This window comes from Lampris incognitus, chromosome 5 (assembly GCF_029633865.1).
Source record: "Lampris incognitus isolate fLamInc1 chromosome 5, fLamInc1.hap2, whole genome shotgun sequence".
In the NCBI taxonomy this organism is placed as follows: domain Eukaryota; kingdom Metazoa; phylum Chordata; class Actinopteri; order Lampriformes; family Lampridae; genus Lampris; species Lampris incognitus.
In genome coordinates, this window is record NC_079215.1 from 57,095,659 (window position 1) to 57,115,465 (window position 19,807).

The window sequence follows — 19,807 nt, forward strand, 5'->3', positions numbered from 1 at the left end:
TAGAAGCCACTAAATCCTACACACTGGTCCTTAATCAATCAGTCAATCAATCAATCAATCAACTTTATTCCACACAAATATGAAGAATACAATTTATACATACACTACCGTTCAAAAGTTTGGGATCACCCAAACAATTTCGTGTTTTCCATGAAAAGTCACACTTATTCACCACCATATGTTGTGAAATGAATAGAAAATAGAGTCAAGACATTGACAAGGTTAGAAATAATGATTTTTATTTGAAATAAGATTTTTTTTACATCAAACTTTGCTTTCGTTAAAGAATCCTCCATTTGCAGCAATTACAGCATTGCAGACCTTTGGCATTCTAGCTGTTAATTTGTTGAGGTAATCTGGAGAAATTGCACCCCACGCTTCCAGAAGCAGCTCCCACAAGTTGGATTGGTTGGATGGGCACTTCTTTGAGCAGATTGAGTTTCTGGAGCATCACATTTGTGGGGTCAATTAAACGCTCAAAATGGCCAGAAAAAGAGAACTTTCATCTGAAACTCGACAGTCTATTCTTGTTCTTAGAAATGAAGGCTATTCCATGCGAGAAATTGCTAAGAAATTGAAGATTTCCTACACCGGTGTGTACTACTCCCTTCAGAGGACAGCACAAACAGGCTCTAACAGGTACTATTTAATGAAGATGCCAGTTGGGGACCTGTGAGGCGTCTGTTTCTCAAACTAGAGACTCTAATGTACTTATCTTCTTGCTCAGTTGTGCAACGCGGCCTCCCACTTCTTTTTCTACTCTGGTTAGAGCCTGTTTGTGCTGTCCTCTGAAGGGAGTAGTACACACCGGTGTAGGAAATCTTCAATTTCTTAGCAATTTCTCGCATGGAATAGCCTTCATTTCTAAGAACAAGAATAGACTGTCGAGTTTCAGATGAAAGTTCTCTTTTTCTGGCCATTTTGAGCGTTTAATTGACCCCACAAATGTGATGCTCCAGAAACTCAATCTGCTCAAAGAAGTGCCCATCCAACCAATCCAACTTGTGGGAGCTGCTTCTGGAAGCGTGGGGTGCAATTTCTCCAGATTACCTCAACAAATTAACAGCTAGAATGCCAAAGGTCTGCAATGCTGTAATTGCTGCAAATGGAGGATTCTTTGACGAAAGCAAAGTTTGATGTAAAAAAAATCTTATTTCAAATACAAATCATTATTTCTAACCTTGTCAATGTCTTGACTCTATTTTCTATTCATTTCACAACATATGGTGGTGAATAAGTGTGACTTTTCATGGAAAACACAAAATTGTTTGGGTGATCCCAAACTTTTGAACGGTAGTGTATATAATACACAATTCATGAGAATACTGCTTAAAATTGGCAAAAGGGCCAGTGCCGCCCAAATTGAAAGCCAAAGTTAACCTCTACACCTCCACACCACAACCATCACAGGACGTATAGAGATTCAATTCATTATGAATAGCCTAACCAAGACAAAAATTAGCCTTGGCCTGGCATACTGACCCAGAACCATGGGAAAATAACCGACTGCTATAGCTATTCAACCAAGTTCAGGTTCATTCAGACCCAAACACTGAAACAAAGAAATGCACCCTTAGATGTTATAGCACAGCAGAAGCAAGTTAAAGGCACACTATGCGATGGTAGAAGGATATTGGCTTCATTTATGAAAAGTTCTGAATGGGTGTTAACTTGAAGACCTAACAAGGCCCGATGATAACATGTAAAACAGGGTATACGGTAGGCTATTAAAACGGTAAGGTGTGACCTCGTTCTGGTTTTCCTATACATACGTGACAACACGTGTGTAAAAAAAAACATAATTATCTCCAATAATTTGTCAATAGACTTTCAGTTGAGCTGAACAGTTGATAAGTTATGTCCATTTACTGCACGGTGGCAGCACATTGTAAACCAGCATTATTACTATGTGCTGTAGTTGTACGTAACACCCCGAATGTGTTTGTGCACCCCGAGGTGACACTGATGAAAGTTTCAGGGGTGGCTAAAGAAGGCTAAGCTAGGCTAAAGAAGGCTTAGCCTCCCCTAACTGCTACCTATTGTCTATTGCAGCGTTTCCCAACCCAGTCCTCAAGGAACCCCTATCCTGCCGATTTTCATTGTAACCCTGCATAGGTAGGCTTGAGCTTACTCAACCAATCAACTCACAGCACTTAATTGTGCAAGGTGTGCAACATTTGACATAATTCCCTGCTGATGGGTTGAATAACTACAAACGGGTACCTATTCAGGGTTGCAAAGAAAATCTGCAGGATAGGGGTTCCTTGAGGACTGGGTTGGGAAACGCTGGTCCATTCTGCACCCTACAAGGCCATATGTCCGGCTTTTGGACAGACAGTCCAGTTTTTCAGCTCTCTGTCTGGCGCAGTGTCACAGTGTCTGGACAGATGCCTGTTTGCATTTGTTTTGATGATATTAAATGAAAATCATGTGCACTCGTAAATTCACTCTCGGGAGTGCGAGAGCGCACTTTGTCACACTGTGTCTAATTGGCTACGGTGAAGTAGCAAGACAGATGCAGAAAAAAATAAACAACATACATGTACAGTTGTGTACAGAAGAGAAAAAAATGACAGCCCCATTACAGGGAAGGCAAGTCGGTAGATATGGGTTTTGAGAAGTTTATTAAAACTGTCTACTGACTCAGCTGATCTCACAGGGGTGGGGGTACTGTTCCAGAGGAACGGGGCCCTTACAGCAAAAGCGCTGTCACCCTTAGCTTTGCGGAAGGAGCAGGGTGTAAATAAGAGACCCTGGACAGAAGATCTGAGTGGCCTAGAGGTGGCATAAGAATGCAAAAGTTTGGAAATGTACAAAGGGGTAAGACCATGTAGGGCCTTATATGTGATAGCAGTATCTTTCACTTCTTTCATTCGCCATTGACATTACGTTATGTATGATTGTGATGGGCAGGCTGGGGGCCACGCTGACCATCTTGCATTGGGGTGCGGCACTGATTTGTTATGCTGCTGCTTCGGGGTAAATGTATTAGATAGTGTCAGCTGTTAGGCTTTATCTGCTACTACTAGTTTTGGCAGCTCCCGTTAGGGGGCGCCACAGCAGATCATCCGTTTCCATTTCTTCCTGTCCTCTGCATCTTCCTCTGTCACACCAGCCACCTGCATGTCCTCCCTCACCACATCCATAAACCTCCTCTTCGGCCTTCCTCTTCTCCTCTTCCCTGGCAGCTCCATATTCACCAGCCTTCTCCCAATATACCCAGCATCTCTCCTCCACACATGTCCAAGCCATCTCAATCTTGCCTCTCTTGCTTTGTCTCCAAACCGCCCAACCTGAGCTGCCCTTCTAATATACTCGTTCCTAATCCTGTCCTTCTTCGTCACTCCCAACGAAAATGTTAGCATCTTCAACTCTGCCACCTCCGCCTCCTGTCTTTTTGTCAGTGCCACCGTCTCCAAACCATATAACATAGCTGGTATCACGGCCAGCCTTGTAAATCTTCCCCTTAATTCTTGCTGGTACCCTTCTGTCACAAATCACTCCTGACACTCTTCTCCACCCTGCCTGCACTCTCTTCTTCACCTCTCTTCTGCACTCCCCCTTACTTTGGAAAGCTGACCCCAAGTATTTAAACTCATATGCCTTCGTCACCTCCACTCCTTGCATCCTCACCATTCCTCTGTCCCCCCTCTCATTCACACATATGTATATTCTGTCTTGCTCCTACTGCCTTTCATTCCTCTTCTCTCCAGTGCATACCTCCACCTCTCCCGGCTCTCTTCAACCTGCACCCTACTCTCACTCCAGATCACCATGTCATCCGCGAACATCATAGTCCACGGAGACACCTGCCTGATCTCGTCTGTCAACCTGTCCATCACCATTGCAAACAAGAAAGAGCCGATCCTTGATGTAATCTCACCTCCGCCTTGAACCCATCTGTCATTCCAACGGCTCACCGCACCACTGTCACACTTCCCCTCACACATATCCTGCACCACTCCTACATACTTCTCTGCCACCCCTGACTTCCTCATACAATACCACACCTCCTCTCTTGGCACCCTGTCGTATGCTTTCTCTAAATCTACCAAGACAAAATGTGACTCCTCCTGGCCTTCTCTGTACTTCTCCATCAGCATTCTCAAAGCAAACATCACATCTCTATGCAATCCATCCATCCATCCATCAATCCATCCATCCATCCATCCATCCATCAATCCATCCATCCATCCATCCATCCATCTGTAGTGCTCCTTCATGGTATGAAGCCACACTGCTGCTCACTAATCATCACCTCTCCTCCTAACCTAGCTTCCACCACTCTTTCCCATATCTTTATGCTCTGGCTGATCAAATTTAGACCACTGTAGTTGCTGCAGCTCTGCACATCACCAGTATTCTTGAGAATGGGTAAAAGTATGCTTCTTCTCCACTCCTCAGACATCCTCTCGCTTTCCAAGATTGTGTTACACAATCCACTGTCATCTCCTCTATCTAAACACAGGTATTCCATCTGGACCAGCTGCCTTTCCACTCCTCATCCTCTTCATAGCTGCCCTCACTTCCTCCTTGCTAATCCACCACACTTCCTGATTCACTATCCCCACATCATCCGGTCTCCACTCTCTCTCTCATTTCCTTCATTCATCAGCCCCTCAAAGTACTCCTTCTACCTTCTCAGCACGCTCTCCTCGCTTGTCAGCACATTTCCATCTCTATCCTTGATCGCCCTAACCTGCTGCACATCCTTCGCAGCTCGGTCCCTCTGTCTAGTCAATCGGTACAAGTCATTTTCTCCTTCCTTAGTGTCTAACCTCTCATACAACTCACCATACTCTTTTCCTTGTCCTTCACCACCTCTCTCTTCGCTTTACTCTGCATCTCCTTGTACTCCTGTCTACTTTCTTCATCTCTCTAACTATCCCACTTCTTTGCCAACCTCTTCCTCTGTATACTTTGCTGTACTTCCTCATTCCACTACCAAGTCTCCTTGTCTTCCTTCCTCTGTTCGGATGACACACCAAGTATCTCCCTCACTATTTCTGCTGTTGTAGCCCCGCCATCCAGCAACTCTTCACTACCACCCAGTGCCTGCTTTAACTCTTCCTTGAATGCCACACGACAGTCTTCCTTCTTCAGTTTCCACCATTTGATCCTTAGCTCTGCCTTCACTCGCTTCCTCTTCTTGATCATCCCACAGACCACCATCTGATGCTGCCAAGCTATGCCCTCTCCTCTCACCACCTTGCAGCCGCCAATCCCTTTAAAATCACGCCTCCTGCATTAGTTAGTCTACCTGTGTGCACCTTCCTCCACTCTTATATGTCACCCTGTGTTCCTCCCTCTTGTATGTATTCACCACAGCCATTTTCATCCTTTTTGCAAAATCCACCACCATCTGTCCTTCCACGTTTCTCTCCTTGACACCATACCTGCCCATCACCTCCTCATCACCTCTGTTCCCTTCACCAACATGCAAATTGAAGTCTGCTTCAATCACCACTCTCTCCTCCTTGGGTACCCTCTCCACCACCTCAACTCACTCCAGAATTCTTCTTTCTCCTCCATCTCACACCCAACTTGCGGGGCATATGCGCTCATAACATTCATCATCACACATTCGATTTCCAGCTTCATACTCATCACTCTGTCCGACACTCTCTTCACCTCCATCATACTCTTGACATACTCTTCCTTCAGAATTACCCCTACCCATTTCTCCCATTCTCACCATGGTAGAAGAGTTTGAACCCACCTCCAATGCTCCTGGCCCTACTCCCCTCTCACCTGGTCTCTTGCACACACAGTATGCCCATCTTTCGTCTCATATTTCTGACTCTCACCTCCACACTCCTACCCTTCCTCCTTTCCTGCTGTCGCTGGACATGCCTTCCTCCGCTCCTTCTCCTTCACCCAACAGTTGTATGGTTTCCACTGGCACCCTGCTGGCCAACAGTACCGGTGGGGGTCATTGGTAACCCAGGCCTCGACTGATCCAGTATGGAAATGTGATTTCATATTTGATTTGGCAAATATTTTATGCCAGATGCCCTTCCTGACCTAGTCCTCCCCATTTATCTGGGCTTGGGACCGGCACTCAGAATGCACTGGCTTGTGCATTCTGGGTGGCGGGGTTAGGTTAGGCTTAGGTTAGGTTAGGATGGGTGTTAGGCTTTATATAGACTCAATATAAACCTTTTTGTAGCTATGGCGTTTAATCAGAATCAGAATCAGAATCAGAATCAGATTTATTGTCAAGTAGTTCAAGAACATACAGGAAGTTTGTCTTGGTATGCTGGTGCCAGAGGGAAGAATTAACAGTAAATAGTAAAGATACAAGTTAAAAGAATAGTAAAATATATACACAAGATAAAATAAAAATAATTAAAAATAAGGTGCAATAATGGGGAAACACGGGGAATATGGGCAAGCACTCTATTTATAAAATGTTAAATAATAATTTAAAATGAGTTATTTGTAGAATAAGAGTTATTTGCAGGGTAGCGTGGGCTTTAGAGTGGGTAGATATTTTGCGCTGTTTGTCCACGTGAGGTGAGTTTGTCTGCATGTGTGTAGGTGTATGTCATGTCGTGGTGTGGAGAGATGGTCAAAGAGGGTGGGGTGGGGTGGGGTGGGGGGGCAGTGTCAGTATCCGTTGGGTGTCTGGGGGCATGTTGGAAAGGCCTACTGCTGTAGAGAAGAAGCTGTTTTTGTGGTGCGAGGTTCTGGTTTTTGTAGACCTTAGCCCCTTGCCGGAGGGGAGGGTTTCGAAGAGACCAAGGCCTGGGTGGGAAGGGACGTCCGTGATCTTTCCCGCTCGCTTCAGCGTCCTTGAGGCGTCGAGGTCATGGGGGGATGGTAGGTTGCAGCAAACCCCCCTCTCAGCAGAGCGAGAGCTCTGCTGCAGGCTGCCCTTTTGCTTGGCAATGGCAGCAGCGTACCAGATAATGATGGAGGTGGTGAGGATGGACTCAATTATGGCAGTGTAAAAGTGCGTCATCATCGGCCTTGGCAGGTTGAACTCGTCCAGCTGCTGCGGGAAGCACAACCTCTGCCCTGCCTTCTTGGTGCGGGGGCCGGAAAGCAACTAGACGAAAACATTTATGAAACGGGTCCTGTTTTTTCTCACTCTGCTATCCCCTGTAATTATAATTCTGATCCCGTGTCCCCGTGATCTCGTTGTGTCGGGTTTCAACCCCGCGATTTTCGGCCCGTTTGTGAGTTTTCAGACATGGCGGAGATTACTTGACGCAGGGCTTTCAGGGCGGTTTCTGTTCTAACGGAGGACTCGTGTGAACTCGGCAGGGGAAAGGTCAGTTTCTAGAGCTGTGCTCTGATTATGGACTCTCTCTGTATTTGCAGGTTTGAAGCTGACCACCGTGTGATGTGAGAAACCGTAATAATCGGTATGCCCCCCCCCCCCATCCACCCATCCATCCATCCATCCATCCATCCATCCATCCATCCATCCATCCATCACACGGCAATGTGGGCTTTCTGGCAAGGCTTGGATGTGGTGACAGGGAATACATATGGGCAAGGGCACTCTGAGAAGGAGCTCCCAGTGTGGTCCTAGGGCATGTTGTATCACCGCACTAATTGATGAGATTAATCGATGGCATGACGAAACGACGGCACCTTTCCGTGCCGGTTCATTACCTCTCCGTTATGAGAACACGAGGCGTGGTGAGTAGATGGGAGGTTTCAAGACACACTGACACGCCAACAGTTCACAGATAGAAAACACACACACACACACACACACACACATGATGAGGCTCACATAGTAACGCATTCCCAGAAATCCTCCTTCTCTTGCCAATAAAACAGAAACACAATGAAACACAAACACCGCACTGGGTGTTGCGTTTCTGCAGTATGCAGTGAATTTGAAAATATGTGAATGTGTGCATGCACACTTACACATACAAGGCACATTCACTTTTCTTTCTCTTGTTTTTTCCCCACTTTTTAACTGAAGTAATTCTATTTAACGTTGTTCTTCATCATTGACGTCACTCGGTAAGCTCATCGATACCGCAGCATGATTTATTACACCGACTTACTGAGAAAAGCGGCACGGTGGCACAGTGGTGAGCGCGGTCGCCTCACAGCAAGAAGGTCCTGGGTTCAAGGCCCCGGGATGGTCCAACCTTGGGGGTCATCCTGGGTCGTTCTCTGTGTGGCGTTTGCGTGTTTGCGGTGCAGCGGTTAGCGTGGTCGCCTCACAGCGAGAAGGTCCTGGGTTCAAGCCCCAGGATAGTCAACCTTGGGGGTCATCCCGGGTCGTCCTCTGTGTGGAGTTTGCATGTTCTCCTTGTGTCTGCGTGGGTTTCCTTCGGGTGCTCCGGTTTCCTCCCACAGACCAAAGACATGTAGGTCAGGTGAATCGGCCATACTAAATTGTCCCTAGGTATGAATGGGTGTGTGCATGGGTGTATGTATATATGTGTGTGTGTGTGTGTGGGCCCTGTGTGATGGTCTGGCGGCCTGTCCAGGGTGTCTCCCCAGCTGCCGCCCAGTGACTGCTGGGATAGGCTCCAGCATCCCCACGACCCCGAAAGCAGGATCGGCAGTTCGGATAATGGATGAATGGATGTTCTTCATCACTGACATCACTCAGTCAGCTCATTGATACCGCAGCAGAATTTATAATACCAGTTAACTTAGAAAAATTACTCTTTAATGTTCAGCTGATTGTTCATTACAAACAAAGCTCATAACCATCCGCTATCAGCCCGTATAATGCTTTGCCTGTAGTCTTTTAGTCTGTTCTTGTAATTTAATTAAGTTCATAAACAGTCTCATCCGAACAGTTTAAACTTCCCCCGTCTGCTGCAGGCTTTGTGGCGCTCCTGGGCTTCCAGGCTCGCTTCTTAATTTCTCCCTTTGTAATTTAAACCAAACACAGTGAACGCTCCCAGGAGAGTCTGGCATCGTCGGGATGACTTCCCTCAGGGTGCCAATTCTAATGGCTGGTAAATAAATGAATAATTTCATCACCAAATTAATTGCTATAGAGAAACCGCCGTGAGAACCTATCCTTTCCCATTGTGATGCTCGATATTTCAGGAAACCGGGAGCAGCTATTTGTCATTTCATTTCATGCACTTGCACACATAAAGCGAATTGAAACGTCGTTTCCCCCGGCCCACAGCAGTGCAACACAAGGACAAAAATACCAATCTACAAAAACACACATATCCAAACTACAAAAAAAATACTCCAAAATCACATTTATCCACAATATATATATACATAAGATCACTGTTCAAGAGAGCGAACACCAGGCTGACTGCCTGAACTGCCAGTCTACATGGGCTAGCAGTTAGCTTAGCCTGCCCCGCTTCTGTCAGACCGCCCTCGGTGTTTGCTCTTCGGACACAGCTCCGGTCAGGGCCGTGGTCCCTGGGCCCACAGGACGCAGCAGACCAGGCTCTCCCCGCCGATCCAACGCCAGCTCTCCCAGCCAGACACCTTCGACACACCTCCCCGCACTCCACACGACGACACTAAAAACACGGTCAATACTAGGCGAGGCCGCCGCCAGACCGCCCTCGGGGTTATCGGAACTGCCGGTCTGCATGGGCTAGCAGTTAGCTTAGCCTGCCCCGGTTCCGTGTCCTGTCAGACCGCCCTCGGCGTTTCCTCTTCAGGCACAGCTCCAGGCACACTTCGACACAGACGTGGACAAAGACACTGAGTGGACGGTACTGGGTGAGGCCGCCGCAAATGTAAGTTCACGCTGCCGTCTTCCCTCACGGGAAGGGGGATTTTTCTACTGTTAACAAGGCTTTATTCCAACCAAGGGTCTTTATTATTCTCTGTTTGTTTACCTGTGTGTTTATAATACAGTGAACTCTTTAGAGACGTTATAAAGCATCCGTCACAGACAAGCTGACATGTACCGAGTATTCCCGAGCACTGCAAGCCAGATGGTATGACTGCTGATCTGTCATTCATTTCTCAACGTTTCTGGAAAGACAGGAAGCGCTTCAGATTAACATATGAATGGGGCATGTTCGACACGGCTGTCATCACACTCTGCGTTATAATTGTGTTCTCTCCATTCACACTGCGTCATCCGCTGACAAAAGTTGTGCTGAGCCAGGAAAGAACTAAAAAGAGGACAGGGTTTTGTCTGGCCAGGAACGGACAATCCGTAAATAGAAAAATGAACAATCTTGGCTTGAAGGCCAGACAAAACTGGCAGAGTGTCATCCTTAGTCTGGCAAAGGGACCTATTCTGCAGATGCATCTTGGGATCCAAGCAGTGAAAGCGGACTGATGATGGAGGAAGCCAGTAGGATCTGAAATGCGGGAGGATTCTCCCATTTTAATTCAGTCCAATCTAGTGACGTTGTTTTAAAACGGATTTCCCAGCCTTCATTTTATTCGAGTGGCGCTTTGGTTAACATTCTCGATCAGGACACCAGTTTCTCTGTGTCCGGCACTTCATGCTCATCTCACTTTCATATGATGTCGACTGATCAGTACAGAGACAAACCAAGTGAAAGAATTGACGGAGATAAGAACTAAGGTTGGCGGCGCGGTGGTTAGCGTGGTCACCTCAAAGTGAGAAGGTCCTGGGTTTGAGCCTTGAGGTAGTCCAACCTTGGGGGGTCGTCCCGGGTCGTCCTCTGTGTGGAGTTTGCATGTTCTCCTCGTGTCTGCGTGGGTTTCCTCCGGGTGCTCCGGTTTCCTCCCACAGTCCAGAGACATGTAGGTCAGGTGAATCAGCCGTACTACATTGCCCCTAGGTGTGAATGTGTGTGTGTATGTCGGCCTTGTGTGATGGTCTGGCGGCCTGTCCAGGGTGTCCCCCCGCCTGCCACCCAGTGACTGCTGGGATAGGCTCCAGCATCCCTGCGACCCTGAGAGCAGGATAAGCAGTTCAGATAACGGATGGATGGATGGATGGAAGAACTAAGGATGTAATGTATTTAGCAGCTATCTCCTCCTAATAACTTAATTTCCATTAACGCTGACTGCCATCATAAGCACATGCAGATACACATGGGACACCTCGGCACTTGGGGGCCCATTTCTTATCCACCAAGGCTGCCTTAATGCCTGTCTGCAATAAATAAGTTTTAAGATTTCAGCATTTCTTTTAGCACGGGGCTGTACATTAACTTTTTTACCCGGTGGCACTGGTGTGAAAGACGCTTAAACTTTCATGGCACCGGCAAAAATATTATTGCACTGATCTAAAAATGACCATAATCATTCATTCACCTTCAGCCGCTTCTCCGGGGTCGGGTCACTGTGGCAGGAAGCTAAGTAGGGCACTCCAGACGTCCCTCTCCCCAGCAACGCCCCCCAGCTCCTCCTGGGGGATCCCAAGGCGTTCCCAGGCCAGATTGGACATGTAGTCCCTCCAGCGAGTTCTGGGTCTACCCCGGGGTCTCCTCCTAGTTGGACGTGCCCAGTTAACCTCCAAAGGAAGGTGCCCAGGGGGCATCCTAATCAGATGCCCGAACCACCACAACTGGCTCCTTTCGTTGCGAAGGAGCAGCGGCTCTACTCGGAGCTCCCTCCGGATGTCTGAGCTCCTCACCCCATCTCTAAGGCTGAGCCCAGACCATAATCACATTCCCTAAAAATACATTAATTCCCGTTAGCTGTACAGTTCCTCCGCTTAACTGTGATAACAAGGTGATAGAATGTGAAAGATTGAACTGTTTGAGTTCATTTTGGTCAATAAACGTACTGATAAAGGAAAGACTGATACACTCACACCAGTACTGTTCAGTAACGCATGTCTTTATTTATAGATTGTGTTCTGCTAAAACTGCAAAGTCAAAACGTCCAATATCAACAGGAAATGTGCGGACCATTATTGACTGTTTGGCCTCCTTGACCTCTTAGAAGAGCACATCCCTGGACTGTAGCGGGATGTCTCTTTCAGGACACGGCTTGGGACTCGCGCTCATTGTCTGTTTGGGTGTGAGGCCTCTGGCAGCCTCGAACCCAGCACGGAGCGCAGCAGTTCCCGTGGAACGTGTCGGCTCGTTGTTTACACAACAAACGCAGCGGCGTGGAACGACCGCGCGGTATTTCTCCATACGTGTAATAACCTGAAATGACTAAACGGCCACTTTCATTTAGAGCACTTTGTGACCAAATCAAAGTCTTCTGGGAAGTGATATTTTAAAGAGATGAGACATTTATCACTATGATTACTGTTCATATACATTGCTACTCACTGCCAGCAAGTCAACAGCCGTCAAGTCAAGTCAAAACACACGTTTAGGCTGCAGCATGGTGCGGTATGCAGCCTGAGCCTATATGGCACTGCGTTGTGATGCATGTTTGCTTATAAAGCGCATTTCCCCATGTATTTTCGTGAAAGCCACAAATGGTGCACAATTCAAATTTTATTTGTCACCTACACAGTCATATACGGTACGACGTGCAGTGAAATGCCTTAGGTACCTGTTCCGGCTCAGATTAGTGAATAAAAATAAAAATTTAACGGGCCACTTCGTCGATTTTCAACCTTATCTCTATCCGAGTTCAGGATATAGTGCCCAGACAGCATCCGGATGTGGGCCACTTCATGTAATGATGCGGCACTGATGGCCTTCTTCTGACCCTGACAGAATGGATGTGAGCCTGAAGTGGCCCACATGTATAATAACAAATATGGTCCAAATATGCCAAATCAAACGTGGGCCTTTTTTTTGGCAAAGATGTGCTGCTCTCGGCAACATGTGATCTGGATGTGACCCTGAAGTGGCCTTTGTGGTAAATGGTGAATACGGCCCAGATATCACAAAACAAATATGGCCCGCCTTTGGCAAATATGTGGCACATGTGGCATTGCTCTGGGTTGGTTCTGGCCCAGATCTGGCAAACAGGAGCGGCCCGCTCAAGTGCCATCGTTCCATGCGGTAAGCAGGCCGGATGAATGTGTCGGGTGTGGGACGGGTCCGGGCAACAGCAATTTTGCTATCTGTGTGTGAAAACCATCTGCACTTGTTACCAATGTTCTCTGCCTCTCTGAGGTGTCGTTTCAAAATCTGTTCTGTCGTCATTTGACACATCAGTGATGTCGTTGGCGACAAGGAAGAACTATGAGCAAGTTCAGCTTGTATTTCTTGTCTCCGCCTGCGGGGGGTGTCCTCTACACTCCACTCAATAACAAAACTTCCTTGTTCTCTTCTCTTGTATTGCAAACAAGCTACATTTCGAACAGTGAAAATGGCATCCCATAATATGAGTGCAGGGGATCTTATAGACGAGGATGCATTTTACAGTGTTTTGGCTGACTCGCATATTCAGCCATATTTATTCGAGCCAGCGTATACGATGGAAGATATGCAGTAGAGAGAGGCCAAGGCTGCTGCAGCATTAGTCAAGCAAGAGGATGTGGCCAGCGGGGACCATCCAGAACCTCAGCTGCAGAGAGCAAACAGCGACTGGTGGTGCCGTTGCTCAGATTTCCCTCCAAACTGAATCATTCTGCTGCAATGAATTTCAGCATGTGCAGTTTTTGTTGGATGCTGTCGCCTACGCCAACCCTGACAAAGCCCGTGTGCGCGTTACTCTGCATGATAGTTTTATTCCTCACACAGACAGCGGTGTGCTGGATAGTATCTTCAGGATCCCGAAGATAAACTGGAAAGGACGACCAAGACCAGCAGGGCCGGCAGATCACCATTGAGTGAGTACCCTATGTTTTAGCCAACAAAGTAATAGCTATAGGCTAGTGTGGTGATGCGCAGCAACGTTGGACAAGAGGTTTTCTCAACATGTTTGTACTGTTTGCATGGTAACTACTTGTTACCTAGATGAATCTTATAGTATATTTTCCACATCCCACTAAATTTCCTGTTACAAGCACATTGGACTATTGGCCAAAAAGTTGCCCAGTGTATCATCACCCTGACGTCACTTGCTGTCTTCACTTAGGTAACCTGCTATTACAATGACCACTGTGTTAACAACCGAAACCAGCATGGTTGCACAACAACCAAATCCAGCCATTGGTTTAATATACACGGCAGTTTGCACATGAAACCTGCGTTGGCTCGCCGGTTTCGGTTGTTGTGCAGCTGTGCTGTTTGTAAGGCTGGGGATACCCGCAGTGAGACTGACGGTCACCCAGATGAGTGATGAAACGTTTCTGCCACTAAACTTTGTGTCCAGATAAACTGATTCAACTTCCTGTGACTAGCTGCTAACATTACAGTACATGATCAGTACTTGTAGCTTCCTGGCGAATCACCACCTTCTTTCCTGTCTTTTGCTCTCTGCAGACAGTCTTCTCCTGGATCACCACCTCGCCGTGGTGGAGAAGCTTGTGTGTACTAATGACCCCAAGAGCTTTGCTGTCCAGAGCTTGGCTCCTGATAGAGTCACCCCAGGCGGATAGGTCAAGGGGGAGGTTCCAGATGAAGCACGATCCAACAAAGACCTCAATGGTGGAACCGGCAGAAGACAATGCCAGTGAAGTTGAATGAAGGCTGCAACAGAGGGTGGTCCCTAGTCGTCTTGGTTCTCCATGCCATTGGACTCTGACCAGCCCCTGCCAAGGACCATGTGATGGCTGCAGGAGCATGAGCCTCTCCACGTAAAAAGCTGTCAGGCGCAGGCGGCCTCCCACAAGTATACCCACGAGGACCTAGAAGGAGGACAGGCATGCTTGACCCCGAGTGACTGCTGATGATGCAGAAAATCGTCTAGCTGCTTATTATTATTATTATTATTATTTTTATTATTTTAGTGGTTACTACAAGAGGAGAAACTTGGCATAGGGAACTGCATCGTCTTGCCTGCCTGTGTTGTACGTCACATCAGAGCCAGATATCCTTCCCCTCAGTGGCCAGTAGAGGGCGTGCTGAAGTGGACGAAGTAACGGATGATCTTTGACCAAGTCATATGCTAGGGTTTGTGTAACAATGCTGCTAAACTTCACTGCAGCTGACAATGGACACTTTTACCTTGGAGCTTTTGTTGGGACTGATCTGGACTTTGTCTTGTCAAAGTGTGATGTGCAATATGCTAAATGTTTATTTGAAATCGGATAAGACATTGTAACATGTTGGTTTGAATGAATTTATTTTGTGGCGACAAACTCGGCATTGTTTATTGTCACACAGAAGACTATCAGAGTTTGCAGCAGGTACACCTATGCCGGCTGTATGCAAACTCAAACCTGCTGGTTTATGCAGACATCATTCACTTCAGAGGCAAGATGCACTGCACTTTCTTCCTAAACAAGGCAAAGTAGTTTTGATTTGTTTGGGGGGGGGGGCTGATATGTGGTTAAAAATAAACCATTGGTGGCAGAATGGGAAAGCGGTTGCCTTTGGGTGGGTTTTCTAAGTGAGAAGGCATAAGTATTTTAAAAGCCTATTTCACCCTTTTATGCAAAAAAGACAACTGAACAGAACCTGTTATGCACCTTTTTTTTTAATCTAGGCATTTAGCAAAAAATCTATGAAGACCAAAAAAAGAAGAAATATGAAAGCATAATACAAAATCAGAATCAGAATAGTGCTTATTGGCAATGTAGGTTTGCACAAACATGGAATTTGACTCCTGTTTCATGGCTCTCTTGCACCTAACATAGAATTACAACACTACAACACAAAAATCAAATGCAATACGTAATACAAAAACAACACCCATTTCAAACTCGGTGACTATGCCAGGTTTTCCATGGCTAAGAAAAACCATCAACGTCATCAGAATCAGAAATACCTTACTGATCCCTGAGATGAAATCGGGTCAAGTTACAGTTGCACACATTGTAGAAGAGAAAATATATATAAGTGAAATTATAAGAAAAATAAATATGTAAAAATATGTGCATTATACTACAATATATAACAATATATAACAATATATATATAACAATATATATATATATATATATATAGAAATAAGTGTAAAATATATGTGCAGAATATGAACGCCGTGCTAATGCAGTATACAGTTACAATGCAGAAATACATAGTTGAAATATCTGCCCCTGTTGCAGTCACCTGGTGCAAAATGCAAAGAGCATACCAGAAGATTTCCCAGTACTCGCCTTGCTGCATTCTTGTCACATTTGTTGTTGTTGTTTTTGTTTTTTAATTGTTTGCCATTCTTTGCACTGTACAACATTAGTTGGTAATCGGTGATAGATTACGCTTACTCCCTCCTCTCCATTGGGGCACAGTGGCCCAGTGGTTAGTGCTGTCGCCTCTCCTAGCAAGAGGGTCCTGGGTTCGAACGCCGGGGTTGTCCAAACCTTGTGGGTCACCCCAGGTCATCGTCTGTGTGGAGTTTGCATGTTCTCCCCGTGTCTGTGGTGCGTTTTCTCCAGGTGCTCCGGTTTCTTCCCACCATCAAAACAAACATGCATGTTAGGGTTGATACTCCTGTCTGTGAAGGCAATGGGGAAAAGAACTGGAGTTGGTTCCTGGGCGCAGCATGAAGGCGGCCAGCAGCCCACTGCTCCTAGCTACACAGATCACGGCTAGGATGGGTTGACTTGCAGTAAATGAATGGATGTATAACGACTGAAACCAAGGGAGGATCGATGGTTTGAACGGGGAGTCAAAGAGACCCTCTATGTTAAGAGGGAACGACCATCCCTGAACTGAGAGGGGGGATAAGAGGGGTTAAGAGTAACATCTGTCACCATCTTACCATGCTGTGATTGCAACCATTCCCCAATCCTCTGTGAATAGTACACGTGGCCTTTGAAACTCTAGTTAATGGTCACACCCATATTTGCCTATGGTCGTTGGTTTCGGTCGTTAGGCACTGTATTGTGCTCTATTGGTTATAAGGGTGGGCGTACCTGCAGTCAGTTTAGACTGAGGAGGTCACTTAGTTGAGTGATGAAACGTTTCTGTCAATAAACGTTGTATCCGGATGAACCGGTTCAACCTTCTTTGAGTGTAGCTGTAACTTTAGTACTTTTCCGAGGTCCATGGCCTGATGACCCTTGAATGTTTTCGGCTGTGTCTGGAACTACATTTTTCCGTGTGGATTTATTCCAGGCACACACTTTGTCAGTGCAGGCCATGCCTGGAAAGCCTTGGGTCACAGCATCTTTCACCTTGTGATCTAGTGCTGCTGTACTACTGCAGCGCTTCCCTCGGTTGGCCATTCAGTTACAGTTCATGCAGCCCCTCCTCTGCAGAGTTAATTCATATTATGATACCTGTTAATAGGCTGTGAGTGTCAGACAGGTCCTTTCACAATGATGCATTCATCATCCGGTAGAGTGTACAATAGTTGGCCAGCCCATTTATACCTCAGGTAATTTTGTCACCCGACAGTGACTCCTGTCTGTTGGCATTTTGTTGCTCATCATATGCCAGGCTATCCATCCATCCATTATCCAAACCGCGTATCCTGCTCTGAGGGTCACGGGGATGCTGGAGCCTGTCCCAGCAGTCATTGGGTAGCAGGCGGGGAGACACCCTGGACAGGCCGCCAGTCCATCACAGGCTATTAATGAAATAATCTTGAATACCTATAAAACAACATGAATTCATATTTTTGCATTTTTACTAATGTAACTGGTCTGTAATGATTATATACAAGTCTTGACTGAGTATGCCAGCTAGCTAGTGCAGTAGTAAACTACACATCACTTGAAATGTGGCGGAGGGTCAAGTCGTCCATTTTTTTCCCCTTTATGTATCAATTTTCTATTTCTGGCTATTGTAACCAATGTCTTACTAATATGTAAAATTTGAATAATGTTAATACCGTTATCCATATAAGGTACCTTCATCAGTAACTGGGGGCCACTGCCTACCGTTATCAACCCAACTACCCATGCTGCTGTCAGTGTCTGCAGGCAGCAGCAGACACCAGCTCTGGACGACTTGCCGCCGCAGTAATGGCGGTGGTGCAAGATGGCAGAACCCACAAATCGGTCGCCACATTCCTCTGTAGGGATGAACACATTGGCAAGGCCACTGTTGCATAAAGCAAAACTCCCAATGCACACAGCTCATTTTAAAGCTAATTTTTCTCTCCGCTGACCCTGGTTGACCCTGTGGAACCTTCCTAATCACCTCGCTGGACCTGGACATGTTTCCCATTATGAAAGGTAGCACAATTGGACACGGAGGACTAACAACATGTCTCAGGACTCCCTGGGCCAACTTGCCATAAATTGAAGTCCACCGAGTAATCACCCAGCAAAATAACAAGCCATTACCCATCCACCGGGATTGGCCCATTTGTCCTCTGACATATCTATTAATTTGTTCGCTATTTATTATAATTAAAAACAAGGCGAATGGCCATGTTTGCAGAAACTTTATTAGAGTAGAATATGGTCTTCCACATCACCGCTCTTTAATTGAACATTAGAGTGGTTCATAAGCTGGTTGGTTCAGTTTGTTCACAGAACCAGGCCGTGGGATGACAGCAACCCCTAATTACATACGAACACAGGCAGATATTTTTGCCCTTTGTGGATAAGTTTTTTTGTTCATCCATTTTATATTCAGTACTACCCATTTTACATTCAGGCGGCACGGTGGCGCAGTGGTTAGCACGATCGCCTCATAGCAAGAAGGTTCTGGGTTCGAGCCCCGGGGTAGTCCAACCTTGGGTGGTCGTCCCGGGTCGTCCTCTGTGTGGAGTTTGCATGTTCTCCCCTCGTCTGCGAGGGTTTCCTCCGGGTGCTCCGGTTTCCTCCCACAGTCCAGAGACATGTAGGTCAGGTGACTCTGCCGTACTAAATTGCCCCTAGGCCTGGCGGCCTGTCCAGGGTGTCTCCCCGCCTTCCGCCCAGTGACTGCTGGGCGAGGCTCCCAGCATCCCCGCGACCCTGAGAGCAGGATAAGCGGGTCGGATAATGGACATTCGGTAGTGTCGTAGTGGGCTCAGGGATGGAGGCTGTTCAGCTGCCATCATTCTCCTGCGTTACCCAGTATCTGTGTCCTATCTCGTACACATTTCTGTACCGCTGTTCAGCTGAGGCTTTAAAGGGGAGCTTGGAAAAAAAGGCTCTTGCGAGGCGACAGTCAAACAAATGGGTTTACAGTCAGAGGACGGTGGTATCAAGATCGTGTGTTTGTTCAGGCAACATTTAATATGCATGCAGAATAAATATTCATGTGCATGTCTGCACCGCGGTCGACCGGGCTATTCTAAATGCGGTGACAGCTTGGCACCGCTTTGTTTCATGCTGTGCACCCCCTAATCTTTATATTTAATGTCACAGCATCCAAATACTTCCATGTTAGTTATTGGTACCGTGCTCTGATCTGTTATGAAATAATTATGGGAATGAATGAATGATGATGAATAATAGTCTTCGTGTTGTTCATGCATCTCCAGAAGGAGACATAAAATGATTCAGTGTGCTAAAGATAGTGTTCCCTGTCTTGGCATCTGTTGTTTGATCTCATCATTTGAAAGAAAGGCTCGATAGACCCCCCCCCCCCCCGGTGCTTTTCCAAAAGTACCCATGCGTGTGCAAGGTCCCGCATGCGGACAGTTTTTAAGCCACTGCCCATTAACTGTTTGTGAGATAAGGCCTCCCTCTCTCACAATGTGGATGACTCAATCCCTGATCTTATTAGGAGGCTTTTAGGGGATAGACAGGGTCTTAAATTCTGGCCATTGGTTTTTATCTGTGGATACCGGCTAGCCTGGGATGGTATCCCTTCAGCTCAGTAATGGGCCTTGGAAAGACGACAATATGGTGTTCAGCATTCCACATAAATGGGATGAAATAAAAATCAACATACCTGGGGGCCACGCGGAGTTATTGCAAGTGGACAGAAGAAAGCATCTGTCTGAGTTTTACTATCTGTCCACAGATCTCTTCCAAATGTGCTGACGTTACAGAGCACCTGGCATCCCTGGCATC

At 46.6% G+C, this 19,807-nt stretch overlaps 1 protein-coding gene across 1 annotated transcript in view; it reads left to right on the forward strand.

Annotated features, from left to right (window-relative positions):
- The window catches only part of sorcs3a (sortilin related VPS10 domain containing receptor 3a), a 397,304-nt gene that overhangs the window by 59,549 nt on the left and 317,948 nt on the right, over nt 1-19,807 (forward strand). The gene's annotated exons all lie outside the window — the stretch shown is intronic.